Below are 20,696 nucleotides of genomic sequence, written 5' to 3' on the forward strand. Positions count from 1 at the left end.
AGGAAGTGTTTTCCAGATTAAGTCAACAACAGGCAGATTAGTGCTCAAGACGACTTGGGCTTGTGGAAGGGATTCAAGATGACAGGAAAAATCCGCCGGGGAGTGTGTCAGGGGTTCTGAGAGAAGCCAAGCCTAGGTTTGGGTAAACTATTTTACTGTATGTGCCATTTTTATGTTCTAGAACCAGAAGGAAAACAGCCTTGAGCAAATAGGCTCTGTCTTCTCCCTCCCTTCCTTCTTTCCTTCCTTCCTCTTTCTTTCTTCCTTCCTTCCTTTCTTTTCTTTCTTTCTTTCTTTCTTTCTTTCTTTCTTTCTTTCTTTCTTTCTTTCTTTCTTTCTTCTTTCTCTCTCTCTTTCTTTTCTTTTTTTTCTTTCTTTCTTTTTCTTTCTCTTTCTTTCTTTTGCTTTCTTCTCTCCCAATTGAAATTAGTATCTCCTTCACTAGATTCATCAAGCCCATGCTGAGTGCCTTTTACCCAGCCAGGTGCTAGGAGATAAAAATGAGAAAAACACCTTCCCAGCTCTCTAGTGATGGCTTCTCTCCTACAGAAAGGTAGATCTTCTTTTTCTCTTTCTCTCTTTCTTTCTAAGAAAAACTCATTCACTGCTTAGGTCTGAATTCTGTATATGAGTCCTGAGCTAAGGGCCCTCTTCCTCAGATTGAACAGAAATAGCATTCACCAAGGGGGGGGGGGGTGGTCAAGCTCACCACAGTAAACCCACAGCCTTACTAATGTGTATCTCATTTCAACAGCTTCAAATCCGAAGGGAAGGGGAAATGCACTGAGGTGAAGGCATTTTATCTGAAGCATATGAGCCAACAGTGAGATGCAGCTGCTAAAAGAAATAACAAACTTTTGCTGCACCAATATCTTATGTCTCAAAAATAATAATGCTAGTGGACTGACTAGATTCGGCGGGGGTGGGGTGGAGTGGGGAATCATGTTTTAAAGAAAGACACTGGGAAACTAGGAGAACAATAGGGGAATAAGAAGACTTGGTTCCATCAGCAAGTTCCTTCACAGGAACTGAGGCTATGCAGCCTAGGCACCTAAAAACATTTGTATTATTTTGTCAAAGAACCAGTAGGTAGAAGTTATAAGGTGACATATTCAATTTCCAATTTAAGAAAAGATATTCTAACAACTAAGATCTCCAAGAAAGCAGACTGCTTTGAAGGGTTATGACAGTGGAGCCATAGGGGGTATCCAAAGAGAATACCATTCAAGGATACTCCAGAGTGGGAGCACCTGGTTGACTCACTCAGAAGAGCACGCAACTTTTGACCTCCGGGTATGAATTTGAGCCCCATCTTGAGTGTAGAGATTACTAAAAATAAATAAACTAAAAAAAAAAAAAAAAAAAAAAAAAAAGGTACTGTAGAACAGCTTCCCAAATTAGATGTGCTGTGATTTGAGGGATACATTGAAGTATATATGTTCATCTAGAGAGGAGCTGGCTGGCTGGCCACAGGCTGACAATATGTTGGAAGGGGTTGCTATCTTCTTATCTTCTGTAGTCTGATCCTCAACTTCCCTTAGTTTGAAACTCAATGCATCAGCTTTGTGGGACTGACTCAAAGTAAACAAACTTATAAGAGGAAGATGTATAAACCAGAACATCATTTATTAATTTTTAATGGAGAGGATATAGTGAAGATGATTCACCAATCTAATTATTAACCAGAAGTTTGCTTGTTGAGTACCAGATTGAATTGTAGCTCGTGGTGGGTTCATCTTCCTCATTCCGGTTTTAGAAGACTGACTTCTCTCTCTCCTCCAAAAGAGTAAATCTCTCCAGTCACTGCAAGGCCTGTGTGCACCAGAGTCAGTGTCTCCAGCTCTGGAGGCTTGTGTTCTCTTTTTTTTTTTTAACTTTTTAAGTTTATTTATGATAGTCACACACAGAGAGAGAGAGAGGGGCAGAGACACAGGCAGAGGGAGAAGCAGGCTCCATGCACCGGGAGCCCGACGTGGGATTCGATCCCGGGTCTCCAGGATCGCGCCCTGGGCCAAAGGCAGGCGCTAAACCGCTGCGCCACCCAGGGATCCCCAAGGCTTGTGTTCTTGAGGCCCAGGTCACAGATGTCCTCAGATCCCCTTCTTTCACATGCTCTTTCTTTAAGTCAAGTGGAATAAAATTAATTAGGCTTAAGCTTTCTCCTTTACAACCACATCTCAGACATACCTGCTTGCTTGAGATTATATTCAAGTCACCCAGATCCAATTTGGGGTGTTCCCGAAACTCTTCTGTTGCAGGAATGTTGTGAATGCCCTGAAGCCCACACCCTGAAATGTAGAGGCAGAGAGCCGGCTGGATGGCTCCCACGGGCTCTTAGAGGCTTCCGGGGTGGCAACAGCCTGGAAGGACTTGCCAGAGTCCAGGGTTGCGTCTTGGGCTGCACGTGGTTCGGAAACTACCCTAGTGGAGTGTGGAAGGCAGAAAGAGCTCAAAGAGACTGCTCCATGTAAGCCAGAATGCCACTTAACTAATTTACAACGAGAAGTTGACTCAGGCAGACGTGCATGCTCATGTCAGCCTGGCTAGCGTTGTCTTTCTATAAACAAGTCACATGGGAAGTCAAATTATCATCAGGGTGCTTGGTAATATAAACCAGAGCAAGGGGGAGCTTGTCATAGGATTGGAATGTTTAACGGTATTGGTTTTTTGTAGCCTAATGTGTCTGTCTTCATAATAAGTATATACACTTGTCAGGTGGAAAAATCTAAGAGCCTAAGTGCCTTTCTCTCCCCTGCCAATTTCTGGTATTTTTAGTGTATCTTTCCGCTTAGCAAATATTTATTGAGTGTCTACTATGTGTTGTATAATAAAGAATTTGTGCCAGGTTCCTGGCATGGGGCTTCTAAAACCCTTGGAATTTCCCTGGTGATAGAAGTGTCGTAATTATTCGTGAGCTTCCTGGATCCCACCTGAGATTGTGCTAATGAGGTGACTCTTGGAGGGCTCCCCGATAGCTTCAGGATGGGAGCTGGTCACCAGGAAGACCAACAATAGGATTAGAGGGTCAGAACCTTGAGCCTGCCTGACTTCCCGGGAGCGGAGAGAGGCTGCAGATTGGGTTCAGTTGGATGGCCAAGGATTTAATCCATCGGCCTATGTAATGAAACCCCATAGAAAACTCAGTGGAGGGGCACCTCGGTGGCTCAGTCAGTTGAGTGGCTGCCTTTGGCTCAGGTCATGATCCCCGGGCTCCCAGGATCGAGCCCCCCTCAACCAAGTTGGGCTCTTGCTCAGTGGGGAGCCTGCTTCTCCTGCTCCCTCTGCCTGCCCCTCCCCTGTGGCAGAGGGTTTGTGCGTGCCCCCCTCCTCTCAAAAAAGTGGGTAAAATCTCTAAAAAGAAAACTCAGGGGAGCTTCCTGGTTGGTGCTGTGCTAGGAGAGTGGTGCTCCCTAATCCGTGGAAAGAGAACCGAAGCTATGCATTTGGGGCCCTTCCAGATCTCACCCTATGTGTCTATTTGTGTAGCTGGTCCTGATTTGTATCCTGTAGAATAAAATCGCAATCAGAAGTATAGTGCTTTCCTGAGTTCTGCGAGTTGTAACAGAAAGTTATCACACCTGAGGGGGATCGTGAGAAGCCCCAGATCCAGCCAGTTGGTCTGAAATAGGAGCAGTGTTGTTGTGGACCATGCCCTTTATTTTCTGTTTTTAAAGGAATATTTTATTTATTTGACAGAGAGATAGATAGAGCCAGAGAGCACAAGCAGGGAGAGCAGGAGGCAGAGGGAGAAGCAGGCTCCCCCCACTGAGCAGGGAGCCCAACATAGGGCTGGATCCCAGGACGCTGGGATCATGACCTGAGCCAAAGGCAGATGCTCCACCACTGAGCCACCCAGGTGCCTGTGGACCATGCCCTTTAGACAGTGGGGTCTGCACTAACTCTGGGTGATCAGTGCAGCCAGCATTGAATTATAGGCCACTCCTCAGTATCAAAATACTATGTTCCAGGCACTGTTGTAGAAAACCAGAAATATCAGTCATAATTATTCTTCAAAAAGAGCACAAAAAAAAAAAAAAGAGTATAATATTTGCTTTGGTTTCCATCAGGTAAATTATGGTCACGTTCTAGTTCTTTGATTTCAGTCCAGGGTCTCCCCCAAATTCTTCAGACTTTCAAGGACAACCCCTAGCTTTATTCCCACAGGTGTCCAGAAAGATCCTGGGATATTCAGACCTAAATCCTCCCCTCACCTGGCTCACAGACCACTGTGAAAAATAACCTATTCCACTTGAGCGTCAAGTGCCATACTGAAAAGCTGTACCTGTTAGAGAGAAAAGAATGGTTAACAGAATGTGGAGGCCAAGTAAAGGTGGCTGGAGATGCCACGTAAACTCTGGTTTGAAAAATGACTGGGGTGAAAAAAAAAAAAGAAAAATGACGGGTTTACCGCCCCCCCCCCCCCGGCCCGGGAGCATGGGGGTGCACCAGGGGACGACCCTCAATGGGAGAAGGTGCTGGAGACCTCAATACCCCGCGGACAAACTCTCCCACGGACGCTGGTGGGAGAAGCTGGGAGTAGCTGGGTTTTTTTTTTTTAAACTCTGTTGTATTTTCCTATCCCTCTACATTATTAAAAAAGAAAATTTGGAAAATAAAAACCGAGTAGCCAAAAGAACTGCAAAATGTAGGCCTCGCTTCACTACCACTACACCCCACAATCCTTGCAACATCTCCAGGTGTTTCTTTCCAGCCTCCTTCTTGGATATCATCTTTTTTTTTTTTTTTTTTTTTAAGATTTTATTTATTTATTTATTTATTTATTTATTTATTTATTTGAGAGAGTGAGAGAGCACAAACAGGGGGAAAGGAAGAGGGAGAGAAAGAAGCAGCTTCCCCGCCGGGCAGGGAGGGACTCTGGACTCCATCCCAGGACCCTGGGATCATGACCTGAGCCAAAGGCAGACGCCTAACCCACTAAGCCACCCAGGCACGCCTTGGATATCACTTTTACACAGGGGTGGGCAGAGTGTCTACACTATTTTGGATTCTGTGTTGTTCTCATGACACCATGACAGAAATGCTTCCCTGTTTTGTGGGTACAATTTAGAATCCAGCTTTTATCCAATTAAAATTGTTCAAAATACTATTACGAACTATTTTTTTTAAGTTGGATTTATTTATTTATTTTTAAAGATTTCATTTATTTATTCATGAGAGACCCAGAGAGAGAGACAGAGAGAGACAGAGGCAGAGACACAGGCAGAGGGCGAAGCAGGCTCCATGCAGGGAGCCTGATGTGGGACTCGATCCTGGAACCCCAGGATCACGCACTGGGTCGAAGGCAGAAGCTCAACCGCTGAGTCACCTGGGTGTCCCCATAAACTCTTTATTTATTTATTTCACGTTTGTGAAATCTCATACCTACATAATATGTTCTCATTTGGACCAACCATAATTTGTGAATATTTCAGGCTGTTGGGCAGCCCCGGTGGCGCAACCATTTAGCACCGCCTGCAGCTCAGGGCATGATCCTGGAGTCGTGGGATTGAGTCCCACGTCAGGCTCCCTGCATGGAGCCTGCTTCTCCCTCTGCCTGTGCCTCTGCCTCTCTCTCTCTCTCTCTGCATCTCTATGAATAAATAAATAAAGTCTTAAAAAAAATATATATATATATATTTAAAAAAACAAAATGTTAAAAAAATATTTCAGGCTGTTTACAATTTTTACTACTGTAAAACTTTCTGTGTCCCCACCATTAGAGGAATGGATATCTTGTGACATACTGGAATACGATAGAGCAGGGTTGTGGTTTTTGTTGTTTTTAAATTTTTTATATAACTGAGACCAACTGAGCCAGCCAGACGCCCCTAGAGCAGGGTTTCTTAACCTCAGCATGATTAACATTTAGGCCAAGATAATTCTTTACACTGCACTGCAGGATTTTGACCAGTCTCCCTGGCCTGATCCCCTGGATACCAGTAGTGCCCCCCACCTCCAGTTATGACAATCTAAACTGTCTCCAGACAATGCCAAATGGCTCCTGGGGACAACATTGTGAACCACATTTGTTGCTATAAACCAATGAAAACAGGGGCGCCTGAGTGGCTCCGTGGGTTAAGCAGCTGCCTTCAGCTCAGGTCATGATCCCAGGGTCCTGGAATCAAGCCCCACATCTGGCTCCCTTCTTGGTAAGGAGCCTGCTTCTCCCTCACCCTCTACTGTTGCCCCTGCTTATACTCTCTCTCTGTCAAATAAATAAATAAAATCTTTAAAAAAAAAACAATGAAAATAAATGAGCCACAATCACAAAAGCAAAATATAGATCAATCTCGTAAATAAACATAATCTCAAGGAAAATCAGTCTGACACAAAGCACTATATACTATGTAATTTCATTTCTGTAAGGTTCATAAATAGACAAAACTAATACAAGGTTCAAAAAGTCAGGGTATTCTTGGGAGCAGGTTCTGGAAAGACAACGACAGGGATGGGGTGGTTGTTTCTGAGGTGTTGAATCTATTGATGGACCTAATAATTTTTGATATTACATAAGACATGTTACTAGTTTATATAGTCAAATCTGTTAGCTGTCTTTTTGTGATATCCTCCATCCCTTCATAAAAGCCTTTAAAATGTATATAAGTAATACATATTCTTTGCAGAATATATAATACAAAAGAAAAAATCAATGACAATCTTATTTCCTAGAAATAATTACTATAGGTATTTTGATTTATCGATTTCCAGACTTTTTTCTACACATATATGTGCATGTAAATGTTATATAATTTCTTCACATAAAAGTGGAATCATGGCATGTAGATACTTTATAGCATGACTTTTAAAATGTTAATAAGGGGCACCTGGGTGGCTCAATCAGTTAAGCCAACTCAGGTCATGATCCCAGGGTTTTCCCTGCTCAGTAGGGAGCCTGCTGCTCCCTCTCCTTTTGCCTGTTGCTCCCCCTGCTTGTGTGCTCTCTCTCTCTCACTCTCTCTCTTTCTCTGTCAAATAAATAAATAAATAGAGGGTTTCTGGAATGCCTGGCTGGCTCAGTCAAAGTATACCATGCTTGATATCTGGGTTGTGTTCGAGCCCCACCCGCACTGGGCGTCAAGATTACTTGAAAAATAAAATCTTTAAAAAATAAAGAAAAAGATTTCTCTTTGTTTTAATTTGGTTTTGTTTGTTTGTTTGCTGGTAATATTGTAGATTTTCTCATGGATTTATTGGCCATTTAGATTTCTTCTTTGGCTAAGCACCTGTTCTTTGTCTAATTATTAGAATCTTCATTTTCTTTTATGATTTTGAGAGCTATTTCTAGCCAAAGAATTTTAACTCTTTGTCCACTATATATATTGAGAATATTTCCCCACAAAATTTTGTTGATTTTTTAACCTGTTAGTGATTTATTGGTAATCAAATTTTTAAATTTTGTACAGAAAAATCTATCAGTCTTTTGTTTAACAATGTCCCTGGTGTCTTTTGTGTCATGCTTAGACATTCTCCAACTCAAAATTACACATATATCAGCCTTTGTTTTTCTAGTGCTTGTAGTTAAATTTTGATTCCATCTGGAATTTATTTGGATATGTAGTATGAGGTAAGAATCTAATTTTATTTTTTTCTAAAATAACTAGAAAGTTGTCTAACCCAATTGACAAATAAATCCATCCTTTTCTAAATTTGAGATGTCACCTTTAACATAGAGAATATTAACTTCTAATAAATTTAGGTCTATTTCTAGATTTTCCGTTACTCCCGCTGTCTACTCCCATGCTTATATGCCCATATTGGGACATTGTTATAATTATAGTGATATTATAACATATTTTTTAAAGATTTAATTTATTTATTCATGAGAGACACACAGAAAGAGGCAGAGACATAGACAGAGGGAAAAGCAGGCTCCTTGTGGAGACCCCGATGCGGCCCTTGATCCCAGGACCCTGGGATCATGACCTGAGCCAAAGGCAGACACTCAACCACTGAGCCACCCAGGTGCCCCCTATAACACATTTTTCTTTTCAAAAATTGTCTAACACAGTGTTTTGTTTTCCCAAGTGTACTCTGCTAAATTTTAAAAATTCTGTTGGACTTTTTGAATTTGCATTAAGTGGATAGATTCATTTGTAAAGGAATTGACAGTTGTCCAATATTGTCTTTCTGCCCATGAAAATGGCATATCTCTATATTTCTTTGAGTCTTCTTTCCCCCATTATCATTTTCATCATCTAAGCTCTAAACACATCTTTATGTTAAATTTACTTCCTGGATATTTTGTATTTTTGATGTAATGCGGAAAAGATCTTTTTGTCTTTTATATATTTTCTGCTTTTGGTAGACGTAAAGAAAAGCTACTAATTTGTATATCTGTACATTTTGTATACCCCAATTTGCATAGATCCAAAGATATTCCAAACTATTTTCTTTCTTTCTTTCTTTCTTTCTTTCTTTCTTTCTTTCTTTCTTTTATTTTATTTATTCACTTATTTTAAGTAATCTCTACACCCACCATGGTGCTTGAACTCATGCCCTGAGAATAAGAGCCACATGCTCTTCCAACTGAGCCCGCCAGGCAATCCTCAGACTATTTTCAATTGATTTCCTTGGGTTTTCCCAATGGAAACCATGTAATCTAAAAAAATATTTTGCCTCCTCTTCTCAAATCTTTAACTTTTTTATTGCATTGATGAGAACCTTCCAAACTTTGTTGAATAATCACAGTCATCACGTTTGTTTTGTTGATATTTCCTCATGTATAGAGAATACCTCAAATATTTAACTTTCTTTTTTAAAGATTTTATTTATTTATTTGAGAGAGAGAGCACAAGAGCAAGGGGAGGGAGAAGCACGGCTTAATCCCAGAGTGCTAGGATCACAACCTGAGCTGAAAGCTGTTGCTCAACCGACTGAGCCACCCAGGCAGGCCAAATGTTTCACTTTTAAGAGGCTAAACACTCGATTTTGCTTCAAGCGCATTCAGCTGTTTTTATCTGTGCACCTACACCATTTTCACCTTAAGAATCTTTCAGATACTCCTATTCTTTTGTGTCTTCCTTAATATTGGTCTTCTTTGTAAGAGCTACACCCAAGGTGGGGCTGGAACTCACAACATTAAGATCAAGAGTCATATGCTTTGCCACTGAGCCAGCCAGGCAGGCACCCCTTAATCATGATCTTCTGATTATGTCTTCTATATATTTTATCTTCTCCATCATCATTTTACTTTTTTTAAAGATTTTATTTATTTATTCATGAGACACACACACACACACACACACACACACACACACACACACAGATAGAAGCAGACTCCATACAGGGAGCCCGATGTGAGACTCAATTCTGGGACTCCAAGATCACGCCCTTGGCCCAAGGCAGGCGCTCAACCACTGAGCCACCCAGGCATCCCATACTTTTTCTTTTTTAAGATTTTATTTATTTCAGAGAGAGAAAGCACAAGCAGGGGGAGGGGCAGAGGGAGAAGGAGGAGAAGGAGAAGCAGTCTCTCCACTGAGTATGGGAGGTTGATGTGGGGCTCGATCCCAGGACCTGGGATCATGACCTGAGCAAAAGCAGATGTTTAATAACTAGCCACCCAGATGCCCCTTCATCATCATTTCAATCTCTCTTTCCTTTTTTAAAAAACAAATTATTTTTAGTTTATTAGGTTTTTTTCTAAAGTAATCTCTATACCCAATGTGGGCTGAAACCTAGAGTCACACACTCCTCTGACTGACCCAGCCAAGTGTCCCTTTTTCCTTTTCATTCTAGGAGGCTTTCTTGACTCTGCACATCATGTCACTGATTTCATGTTCAGTACTATGTACTCTGCTCTTGGCTCCTTCCAACAGGATTTTAAAGCTAAGGAATTCTTATTAGTTAGCTTTTTTGGTTCATCCTATTGTTCTTTCATCTCAGTCTACTCTTTTTATAATTTCCTGATTATAAGGATCATGGCTTCTTGTATTTTTCTGAGAATGCCTACCTGTTTCTTGAAATTGTCTTCAGAAGTCTCTGTCATCATTATTTGAGGTGTCCTCTTCCTCAGCCTTTTTTTTTTAGATTTCTAAAAATTTATTTATTTGAAAGAGAGAGAGCATGAGCTGGGTGAGGGGCAGAGGGAGGAGAGACTCCCAGCTGAGCAAGAAGCCTGATGTGGGGCTCAATCCCAGGACCTTGATATCATAACCTGAGCTAAAGGCAGGTGTTTAACAAATTGAGCCACTCAGATGCCCTTAAACATTTAATTTTTTTAACATTTAATTTTTAAATAATTATAAATATAGTTGGTGTCCACAATGGCTGGCCCCTAATGATCCCCACTTCCTGGTATTCACACCCTGTGTGGTCCCCTCTCACATTGTAGCAGGACTGGTCTGAGTCACCCATAGCATGTGGAAGAAGTGATAATACGCACTTTCAAGAGTAGGTTACAAAACGTCTGAACTCTTATCTCAAGTATGCATTCTCTCTTTCTTCTAGATCATTTACTCTGGGGAAAGCCAGCTGCTAAGTTGGGAGGACACTCAGGCAAGCTATGAGAGGCTCATGTGACAAGGAACTGATAGCCAGTTCCAATATTGGCTTCACCAATAGCCAGTAAGAAACTGCGGCTTGCCAAGAGCCAAAGAAGTGAGCTTGAAAGCAGACCCTTCCCACTTGAGTCTTCAAATGAGACTGCAGCTCCAACCCCAATTTGACTGAAACTTTTAAGAGACCCAAGCAGAATCACCCAGCTAAACCACTGCCAGATTTCTGGGCCACAAAAAGTGTGATTAATAATGCTTATTATGGGGACACTTGGGTGGCTCAGCAGTTAGGCATATGCCTTTGGCTCAGGGCGTGATCCTGGAGTCCCGGGATCGAGTCCCATCAGGCTCCAGGCATGGAGGCTCCTTCTCTCTCTGCCTATGTCTCTGCCTCTCTCTCTGTGTCTTTCATGAATAAATAAATAAAATCTTTTTTTAAAAAGTAAAGCTCATTATGTTAAGCTGCTAAATTTAGGGGTAATTTGTTTTGCAGCAACGGACAACTACTACCCAGTTGAAGCCCCTTATGCCCTCCCAGGTACAATTTCCTTTCCTTCCTAGAAATAATCATTATGCTGAACTTGGAGTTTCTACCATTCTCTTGGATGTTTTCTCATATTATGACTATAGCAACTATTATTGTCAAAAAAAAGCTTATGAATTAATTTGGAAGGTTTAAAAAAATTCTAATTCCAAGTTTTGGAACATCCGATATAAATATGTACTTGTAATTCAATAAATAATCTTTTACTTTTTTTAAAGATTTATTTATTCATAAGAGACACAGATAGAGGCAGAGCCATAGGCAGAGGGAGAAGCAGGCTCCCTCTGGGGAGCCTGATGCAGGATTTGATCCCAGGACCCCAGGATCATGACTTAAGCCAAAGGCAGACACTCAACCACTGAGCCACCCAGGTACCCCAATAAATAATCTTTTAAATTAATAATAATAAAATTGGGAAATTTTTCCATTCTTAATTTGGGAACTTCCTTGTCTAATGTTACAATGAAACGAAAAAGAATATCTGTTGTTAATAATAATGATGATTACAATAATAGCTGGCACCTGTTGAGCACTGGTCTAAGCATTACATCTTTACACCAACCTAGGAGCTCTTACTTTTATTACCCTAGTTTTACAGATGAATAACTAAGGCATGTAAAGGCTAAGCAGCTTGCTCAAGGTTATACAGCTAGTAATCAAGTGATACCAAAATCATTAGCTACTACTGGTGCTCTTTATATAAGGCAGAAAGAAAAAAGAAGGAAAAAGAGCAAATGAACATAAAGCATACTGTCTGAAGTCTCCTCTACAAGTGGCCATAATAGTTGCCTTCTTCTATTACTTATTCATATACCCCTTACTCACAATTGAGCAGAGCCCTATGCCTGGTAGGGGGACCCAAAACTTTTTTCTTTTTTAAGTAACTGTTTTTTTTTAAAGATTTTATTTAGTTATTTGAGAGAGTGTGAAAGAGAGCACCAGCCACGGAAGGGGCAAAGGAGAGTGAGGAGAAGGCTCTCCACTGAGTCCCTGTTATGGGACTTGATCCCAGAGCCCTGGGATCATGACCTGAGCTGAAGGCAGACACTTAACCAACTGAGCCACCCAGGCACCCTTGGGGGACCCAAAACTTTCTTCCTGTAGGACCTGAGTTCTTGGCAGTCTTGTCTTTATCAGGTTGCTGTACTTTCCATTAACCAGGTTTTTGGGAGAAGGGCATATTAAGATTTGCCCCTGCTAAATCCTTGGGTTCTAGACATTGTCTAGCAGAGATGGCTGAAACACGAGACATTTATTTTTCATGGTTCTGCAGTTCTGAGGCTGAATGTCTGAGATCAGGGTGCCAGAATGGTTGGGGTTCTGATGAAAGCTTTCTTCCTGGTTTGCAGAACCCTCCTGCTGTATCCGTGAGACAGAGAGAGAGAGAGGAAGAGAGAGACTCCACCCTCATGACCCCATCTAAACCTAATTGCTTCCCAAAGGCCCCCCTCCTAAAGCCATAACATTGTGGGTCAGGACATCACTATATAGATTTTGGGGTGACAGAAACATTCAGCCTATAACAGTGACTCCTTTGTTTTCAGCAGCAGGAGGAATCCCAAATGGCCAAGGGGCAGTCTCAGCTTTCAAATGAATGGACCCATGATGCTGTTTCCCGGTCTAGACATTTCTCCCTTGGGCACAAGGCCTTTGGACCCACTGAGTCCCAGATCACTAGCAAGGAGAGCAAAAAATTCTTCCAGTGAGTTTTTAGGGGTCATAGTGGGAGGGACCACTCCCATCTCTCCTTGGTTTCTGGACCAGTGACTCCTGGCAATGTCTACGTCCAGAAACGGTGGTGCTCGTGGAAGCCCTGCAGGCGAGGAAGGCAACTCCATACCCAGAACACGGATCTGTCCCTGTGAGGACAAGGCGCTGTCCACACACCCCAGTCTTGTCATTGTGAACAAGGGATTATTGTTTTGCCTCTGGAGTTTGGACCCTTCCCTTGGAGACGCGCCCTCTGCTGGTCCTTCCTAATATCTGCGGCCTGAGCATCCTCGGATCCCCTGCGGGTTGGTTTCTCTGCGTTCGGTAGCCCTTCCTCTTTTCATTTGAAGAGTTTCAGATGTCTCCTCCTAGTGTCATTGATGATGTTGTTTGTGGTTCTGCTTCTCATTCTTCTTGTTGCTTTTGTAGGGCTTCCAAGAGGAGTAGAGAAAAATGTCAACTTTACTGTAGGTTTAATCCTGGAATCTGGCAAATTGCAAAGTATGATAATTCTGAATGTTAATATTTTTGGATTGCATGTTAATATTAATTCTGGCACTTATTCTGACATTCTTAAATGGATTTTGAAAATTTGGACTGATATAATACTAATAAACATCTGTATTTAGTCAAACCTTTGAAAATCAAAATTCCAAAGTGATCCAGTATAAAAAGAGGCACAGCTAACCAACACTGTTAGAAATAAGGGTATTGGGGTGCCTGAGTGGCTCAGTTGGTTGAGCATCTGCCTTTAGGTCAGGTTGTGGTCCCTGGGTCCCTGGGTTCCTGGGTCCTTGGGGCCTGGGATTGAGCCCTGCCTCAAGTTCCCTGCTTGGTGTGGAGCCTACTTCTCCCTTTTCCACTCCCCTTCTTGTGCACTCTCTTTCTGTCAAATTAATTAATTAATTAATTCTTTAAAAAATAAAAAAAGAAAGAAGGGTACTGATCACCCGGGTGGAGGTAGTGATTGGAAGGGAACGACGGTCAGAGGAGGGGACTTCTGCAGTGAGTAAGATCCCCTTTCTTGATCTGTGTGCTGGTTAAACAAGTCTCTTCAGTTTGTGAACATAATTGAACTGTATGCTTATGATACCTGATTTTTCTGTATGTATGTTACATGTTTATAATAATTATTTTTTTAAGATTTTATTTATTTATTCATGAGAGACAGAGAGAGAGAGAGAGAGAGAGAGGCAGAGACACAGGCAGAGGGAGAAGCAGGTTCCATGCAGGGAGCCTGATGTGGGACTCGATCCCGGGACCCCAGGATCACGCCCTGGGCCGAAGGCAGGCACTAAACTCCTGAGCCACCCAGGGATCCCAATAATAATTATTTTTTAACCCCAAAGTAGAATAGCCTACAATTAAAAATCAATCAGGGGTGCCTGGCTGGCTCAGTTGGTGGACCATATGGCTCTTGATCTTGGGGTTGTGGGTTTAAGCCCCACACTGAGTGTAGAAATTACTTTTAAAAAATCATGATCGAAAAAAAAAATCATGATCGTGGAAAAAGCCTGATATTTATATAGCTCAATTAAAAGGAAAGGGAGAATTTTTTTTTTAATTTTTATTTATCGATGATAGTCACACACACACACACACACACAGAGAGAGAGAGAGAGAGAGGCAGAGACACAGGCAGAAGGAGAAGCAGGCTCCATGCACCGGATGGTCTGACGTGGGACTCGATCCCGGGTCTCCAGGATCGCACCCCGGGCCAAAGGCAGGCGCCAAACCGCTGCGCCACCCAGGGATCCCGGAAAGGGAGAATTTTATGCAAAAAGTTCAAATATCTGAATTTTGTCATATCCTTCCATTTATTAAGGATGCTATACTTTTTAAAAGTTTAATTCAATTTGCCAACATATAGTATAACACCCAGGGCTCATCTCATCGTATGCCCTCCTTAATGCCCATCACCCAGCTTCCCCTTCCCCCCACCCGCCTCCCCTAGGATGCTATCTTTGATCATAGGTATAATATATCTTTCCTGTGGGGAAAATGGTTTTCTCCAAATAACTAGGTCCATGGTAATACAATGCTAGTGGGAACAAATACCCCAGCTTATACACTGTACTACGAATTCCAGCGTCGGGGGTTCTTGCCATTGTCTCCTCACATGTCAGCCTGGCTCTTGTGGTGAGCTTAGGTCTCCAGAATCAGGCACTTGACTCAGCAAAGGCCTCAGTGAGGGCAGCTTTACACCCAGCTTACCGTGAGCATCCCTAGATGATGTATATTTGTGGTGGTTTTTGTTGTTGTTGTTTGTTTGTTTTAAGTAGGTTCCCAGCGTAGAATGCAGGGCTTGAACTCAGGACCATGCGATCAAGACCTGAGCTGAGATCAGTTAGACACTTAACCAACTGAGCCACGCGGGCACCCCCTAAGTGTCCATTTGGTGGTACCCTTTGACCTACTCCTCAGTGTGTCCCTGAGGCTGCTTGGGGGACAAAGGAAAAATGATAGAAACAGGGACAATTGATAAGGCCCTGAAATGTTTTTCTTGAGGCTCATCAATAATATATTCAGACCATCTCTATGTCAAGTCTCTAAGGGAGTTCTTAGATTTGGGCAATATTGACATTTGGGGCCAGATTATTTTTTGTATAATGTCAAGGACACACATTTTATGTACTGAAATGTGAGAGTCTGTGACCCTTAAAAACTCACAATCTAGTTTTTGTTTTGGGGTTTTTTTTTTGCAACAGGTCTGCTGCCAGGAAATGGAGGTCCTGAAATCCACCGCTAAATCTAGGCCACAATGAGAAAGGAAAAGACATCACCATCACCATCATTGGACATGGAGATTTGGGCAGGTGTACTACTACCGGCTATCTGATCTTCAAATGCAGTAGGATACACAAAAGAGCCACTGAAAAAATTTGAGACAAAGACTGCTGAGATGGGAATGGAGTCCTTCAGTTGTGCCTGGGTTGTCGATAAACTGGAAGCTGATGTGAGTGTGGTATCGCCTTTGAGGTATCTGCCTGTGGAAATTCGAGAACAGCAGGCATTACCATCGCTAATGCCCCAGGACACAGAGACTTAATTAAAACACCACCACAGCCCATTATCTCATGGGCTGACTCTGCTGCCCTGATTGCTGCTGCTGGGGTTGGTGAATTTGAACCAGGTATTTCCAAGAATGAGCAGACCCATGCACATGCTCTTCTGGATTACACATGGGGTACAAAACAACTAATTGCTGGTGTTAAAAACTGAATTCTCTTGGAGCCTCCCTACAGCCAGAAGAAGTATGAGGAAAACATTAAGGAAATCTGCACCTACATTAAGAAAATTGGTTCTAACCCTAACACAGTGGCATTTGTGCCAAGTTCTAGTTGGAATAGTGACAGCCTGCTGGAGCCAAGTGCCAACATGCTTTGGTTCAAGGGATGGAAAGTCACCCATAAATAAGGCAATGCCTGTGGAACCATGCTGCTTGAAGCTCCAGATTGCATCCTGTCATCAACTTGTCCAAATGACAAGCCCTCAGGACATCTACAAATTGGTGGTATTGGTACTGTCCCTGTGGGCTATATGGATATTGGTGTTTTCAGACCTGGCATGTTCCTCCTTTGCTCCAGTCAATGCTACAAGAGATGTGAGTATAAGTGAAATGAAACAGTTGAGATGCAACTTTATGTTTTGGGTGGATCTCTTTCTGGGGACAACGTGGGCTTCAAAGTCAAGAAAGTGTCTGTCAGGAGCACCTGGGTGGCGCAGTCAGTTGAGCATCCAATTTTTGATTTCAGCTCACATCATGATCTCAAGGTCATGAGATCAAGCCCGGTGTTAGTCTCTGTGCTGAGCATGGAGCCTGCTTCTGATTCTCTCTCCCTCTCCTCTGCCCCTCCCCTCCACCCCGCTCACCTGCTTGCATTCTCTCCATCTCTTTCTAAAAAAAAAAAGAAGGTATCTGTTAAAGATGTTCATTGTGGCAATGTGGCTGGTGACAGCAAAAATGACCCACCAATGGAAGCAGCTGGTTTCATGGCTCAGGTGATTCTCCTGAACCATCCAGGCCTAATTAGTGCTGGGTAGCCATATGGCTCGCATTGTTCACATGCTTGCAGAGCTGAAGGAGGTTGTCTTTCTTCGGAAAACTGGAAGGTGGCCCCAAATTCTTGAAATGAGGTGATGCTGCCATCACTGATACAGTCCCTGGCAAGGCCATGTGTATTAAGAACTTCTCTGACCAGGGGGCCCTGGGTAGCTCAGTGGTTGAGCATCTGCCTTTGGCTCAGGTCATGATGCCACGGTCCTGAGATTGAGTTCCACATCAGGCTCCCCGTGGGGACCCTGCCTCTCCATCTACCTATGTCTCTGTCTCTCTCTGTGTGTGTCTCTCATGAATAAATAAATGAAATATTAAAAAAAAAAAAAGAACCTCTCTGACTATACTTGCCCAGGCCGTTTTGCTGTTCATAACATAAGACAGGTGGTTGCTGTGTCATCAAAGCAGTAGACAGGAAGGCTGGACCTGGGAAGGTCACAAGTCTGCCTAGGGGCCCAGAAGGCTAAATGGATATTATCCCCAACACCTACCACCCTAGTCTTAATCAGTGGCGGAAGAATGGTCTCAGAACTCAATGTCTCAATTGCCCATTTCAGTTTAAAATTAAAAGACTAGTTAATAATAACTAGTTAATGATAGTTAAGCATCATAAAACCTTCAGAAGGAAAGGACAATTTGTATTAGTTTTAAGTTATTAGTTTTGTTTGTTTTTTTTTAAATTTATGATAGTCACAGAGAGAGAGAGGCAGAGACACAGGCAGAGGGAGAAGCAGGCTCCATGCACCGGGAGCCCGACGTGGGATTCGATTCCGGGTCTCCAGGATCGCGCCCTGGGCCAAAGGCAGGCGCTAAACCGCTGCGCCACCCAGGGATCCCAAGTTATTAGTTTTTAAAATCTGTAATTTTTTTTTTTTTTTTACCAATGCAGGGCTCAATCTTGTGACCCTGAGATCATGATCTGAGCTGAAATCCAGAGTCAAATGCTTCACCCGCTGAGCCACTCAGGCAGCAAGAAAGTCAATAATTCTTAATGGAAATATCTTGACCAAAAATCTGCCACAAAATTTTGAGACTCATTTAAACGGTTCAATGAGAAAAAAAAAAAATCCTGGTCTACATCCCCTGAAATCAACAGTAGCAGTAGACCAATGAATATGGATTATTTAGAACAAAATGTACCAAATTCGTGCTGAGGAAAGGTGTTTGTGTGTCAATGGCTAGCTAGCATGCATGCCTCTTTTTACTTTAAAGGAATTACCTCTCCACCTCAAGGGAAGAATTGGTGGGAGGGTAATTGCTCTTTGGCCCCATGGATTAACAGGAGAAAGGTCCTTGATCCAAGCTGGGCAATTCTAAGCATTTCGTTGAAAACTTGATTCCAGAGCAAGTGGCCCGAGGATGAAGAGAACTGTCAGAAGCACTTACTGCAGCTCTAGCTGCGTGACGAGTGCCAGTGATGACAGCAGTGGCGGCCTCCCAACCAGGCATTTCTGGCTATGAGAGTCACTGTGCTTTCAGCTTCTTGATTTTGGGGGGGGGGGGGGGGGCATTGGTTGTCCTTGATTTCTTGCCGGTTCCTGAGCCTGATTGCCCTGCTATTTAATGAGTGCTCCCCTTCCCCCATGTCTTTCCAACGAATTATTATTTGCTTTGCTTAGGTTGAGCTGGTTTGTTTCCATTGTTGGCACCTAGAGAGAACTAGCAAAGGAGATTGAAAAGAAGTTGTTTGGAGAACTGAGGAAATGGGCTTTTCCGGAAGCCTGGGAAAAGAGTCTTTCAAGAAGGAAGGCCTGGTGGGGCACCTGGCCGTCTCAGTCAGTAGAGCATGCCAAGGCCGTGAGTTCAAGCCCCACATTATGCAAATAGCTTACTTTAAAAAAAAAAAAACTCGTATTCTCAAAAAGGTTGAGGTGGGGCACCTGGGTAGTTGAGTCAGTTAAGCATCTGCCTTTGCCTCAGATCATGATCCTGGGATATGTCCTGGGATTGAGTCACAGCTGGGGCTCTCTGCGTGGTGGGGGAGTCCGCTTCTCCCTCTGCCTCTACCCCTTCCCCCTGCTTGTGTTCTCTTATGCTCTCTCTCTCAAATAAATTATAAAATTTTTAAAAAATAAAAAAATTAAAGGAAGGACTGGTCAGGAGCTTCAATCTTCAGAGTAATGTTAAGCAAGATAAGGACTGGAAAGGTGTGTCTTAAATTTGCCATTCGAGAGGTACCTGGGTGGCTCAGTCAGGTTAAGCCTATGACTTCAGTGGGGACATGATTCTGGGGTCGTAGGATCAGGTCCAGTGGGGAGTTTGCTTCTCTTCTCACTCTCCCTATGTCCCTCCCTCTGCTTGTCCTGTCTCTCAAATGAATAAATCAAATCTATTAAAAAAAAAAAATACAAGGCAGCCCGGTGGCTCAGCAGTTTAGCATGGCCTTCAGCCCAGGGCCTGATCCTGGAGACCTGGGACCAAGTCCCTCTTTGGGCTCCCTGCATGGAGCCTGCTTCTCCCTCTGCCTGTGTCTCTGCCTCTCTCTCTCTCTCTCTATCATTAATAAATTAAATATTTAAAAAAAATACAGCACTACATTCCTAATCTTAAAAAAGTGGGTAAGGATATCAGTCCTGTTTCTCCACTGGTTCTTTGGTTTTTAATAAAATTTTAATTTGGGGAGCACCTGGCTGGCACAGTCCGTTAAGCACTCAACTCTTGGTTTCAGCTCAAGTCATGATCCCAGGGTCATGAAATGGAGCCCTTAATCGGGCTCCACGCTGGGCAGCGAGTCTGCTTGAGATTCTCTCTCCCTCTCTCTCTGCCCCTCCTGCTTGTACTCCCATGCTTTCTCTCTCTCTCTCTCTCTCTCCCTCTCTCTCTCAAATAAATAAATACGTTTTTCTTAATTAAAAAAATAAATTAAAGTTTTAATTTTGGAATAATGTCAGATTTACAGAGAAGTTGCAAAGACAGAACAGAGGGCTCCTACACCCGTCAGCCAGTTTGCACTGATGTTAACGTCACCATGTACATTTGACGTAAGAAGCACTGCGTGTTGGCATATCTAACTAAGCTCCAGACTGTTTCTCCCTTTCTCCCTAACGTCCTTTTTCTGTTTGAGGTTCAAATCCAGGGTAGCATATTGCATTTTGTATTTAGTTGTTTCTAAAGAGTAGAAGTAACCCGCTGGTACTCCTCTTGTACGAGTGTTGCAAGAAGTTTAAACTTTTCAAGACGGCCAACTGAACTGGTCTGAAAAGCTGAAAGTCTGTATTTCTTTCATTACATGAATTTGCAAATGAAACATACACCGACACATACCCCCAAACCACACATCCATCCATTCTGACTACAGTCGGTTGTTCATAATGCTTGAGAATAGAAACCACAAAATGCGTTTACTATCAACATGTCCGTTGCAACAGCACCGTGGCTTCCCTATAAACCGTCCTTAGTGCTGCAAGGGAATCTGTTCGGAGCCAGCGCGCCGGGAGGGCTCCCACACCCCTGACGGTGGGGGGGCGGGGGGAGCTCTGCACGTGTGGCTGCCCACCGTGAAGCTATGCTAGAGAAGGTGGACCAAAGGGGGGTGATGCCATCTGTCTAGTCGGCAGGTCGTGCTCCCTAAGGATTTTTTTCTTAAAAAAAAAAAAAGCAACTCAATGCAAGTGCCCCCGTTCTGTGCCAAGTCTCAGCCTTCAGCTGCAGTCTCAGCGGCAGGGTCTTTAACGCGCGGACGCGCAGTGCCTAATCTGTAGGTACAGCTGTTCTCTAGGCCGCCGTCAGAGACGCGGAAGGATCACAGATCAAAATCTACTTCCCCGCCGTCAGCCCCCACGACCGCCTCCCTCTCCACCAAAACTAATCTCCGTGCGACCCAGATGGGACTCGAACCCACAATCCCCAGCTCCGGAGGCTGATGCCTTATCCATTAGGCCACTGGGTC

General features: G+C 43.1%; 1 non-coding gene across 1 annotated transcript; it reads right to left on the reverse strand.

Moving 5' to 3' along the window:
- Positions 1-20,623: 20,623 nt before the first annotated feature.
- TRNAR-CCG (transfer RNA arginine (anticodon CCG)) lies at positions 20,624-20,696 on the reverse strand. The gene has a single exon. It is a non-coding gene; the product is annotated as a tRNA-Arg (tRNA).

This window comes from Canis lupus, chromosome 9 (assembly GCF_003254725.2).
Source record: "Canis lupus dingo isolate Sandy chromosome 9, ASM325472v2, whole genome shotgun sequence".
NCBI classification, from domain to species: domain Eukaryota; kingdom Metazoa; phylum Chordata; class Mammalia; order Carnivora; family Canidae; genus Canis; species Canis lupus.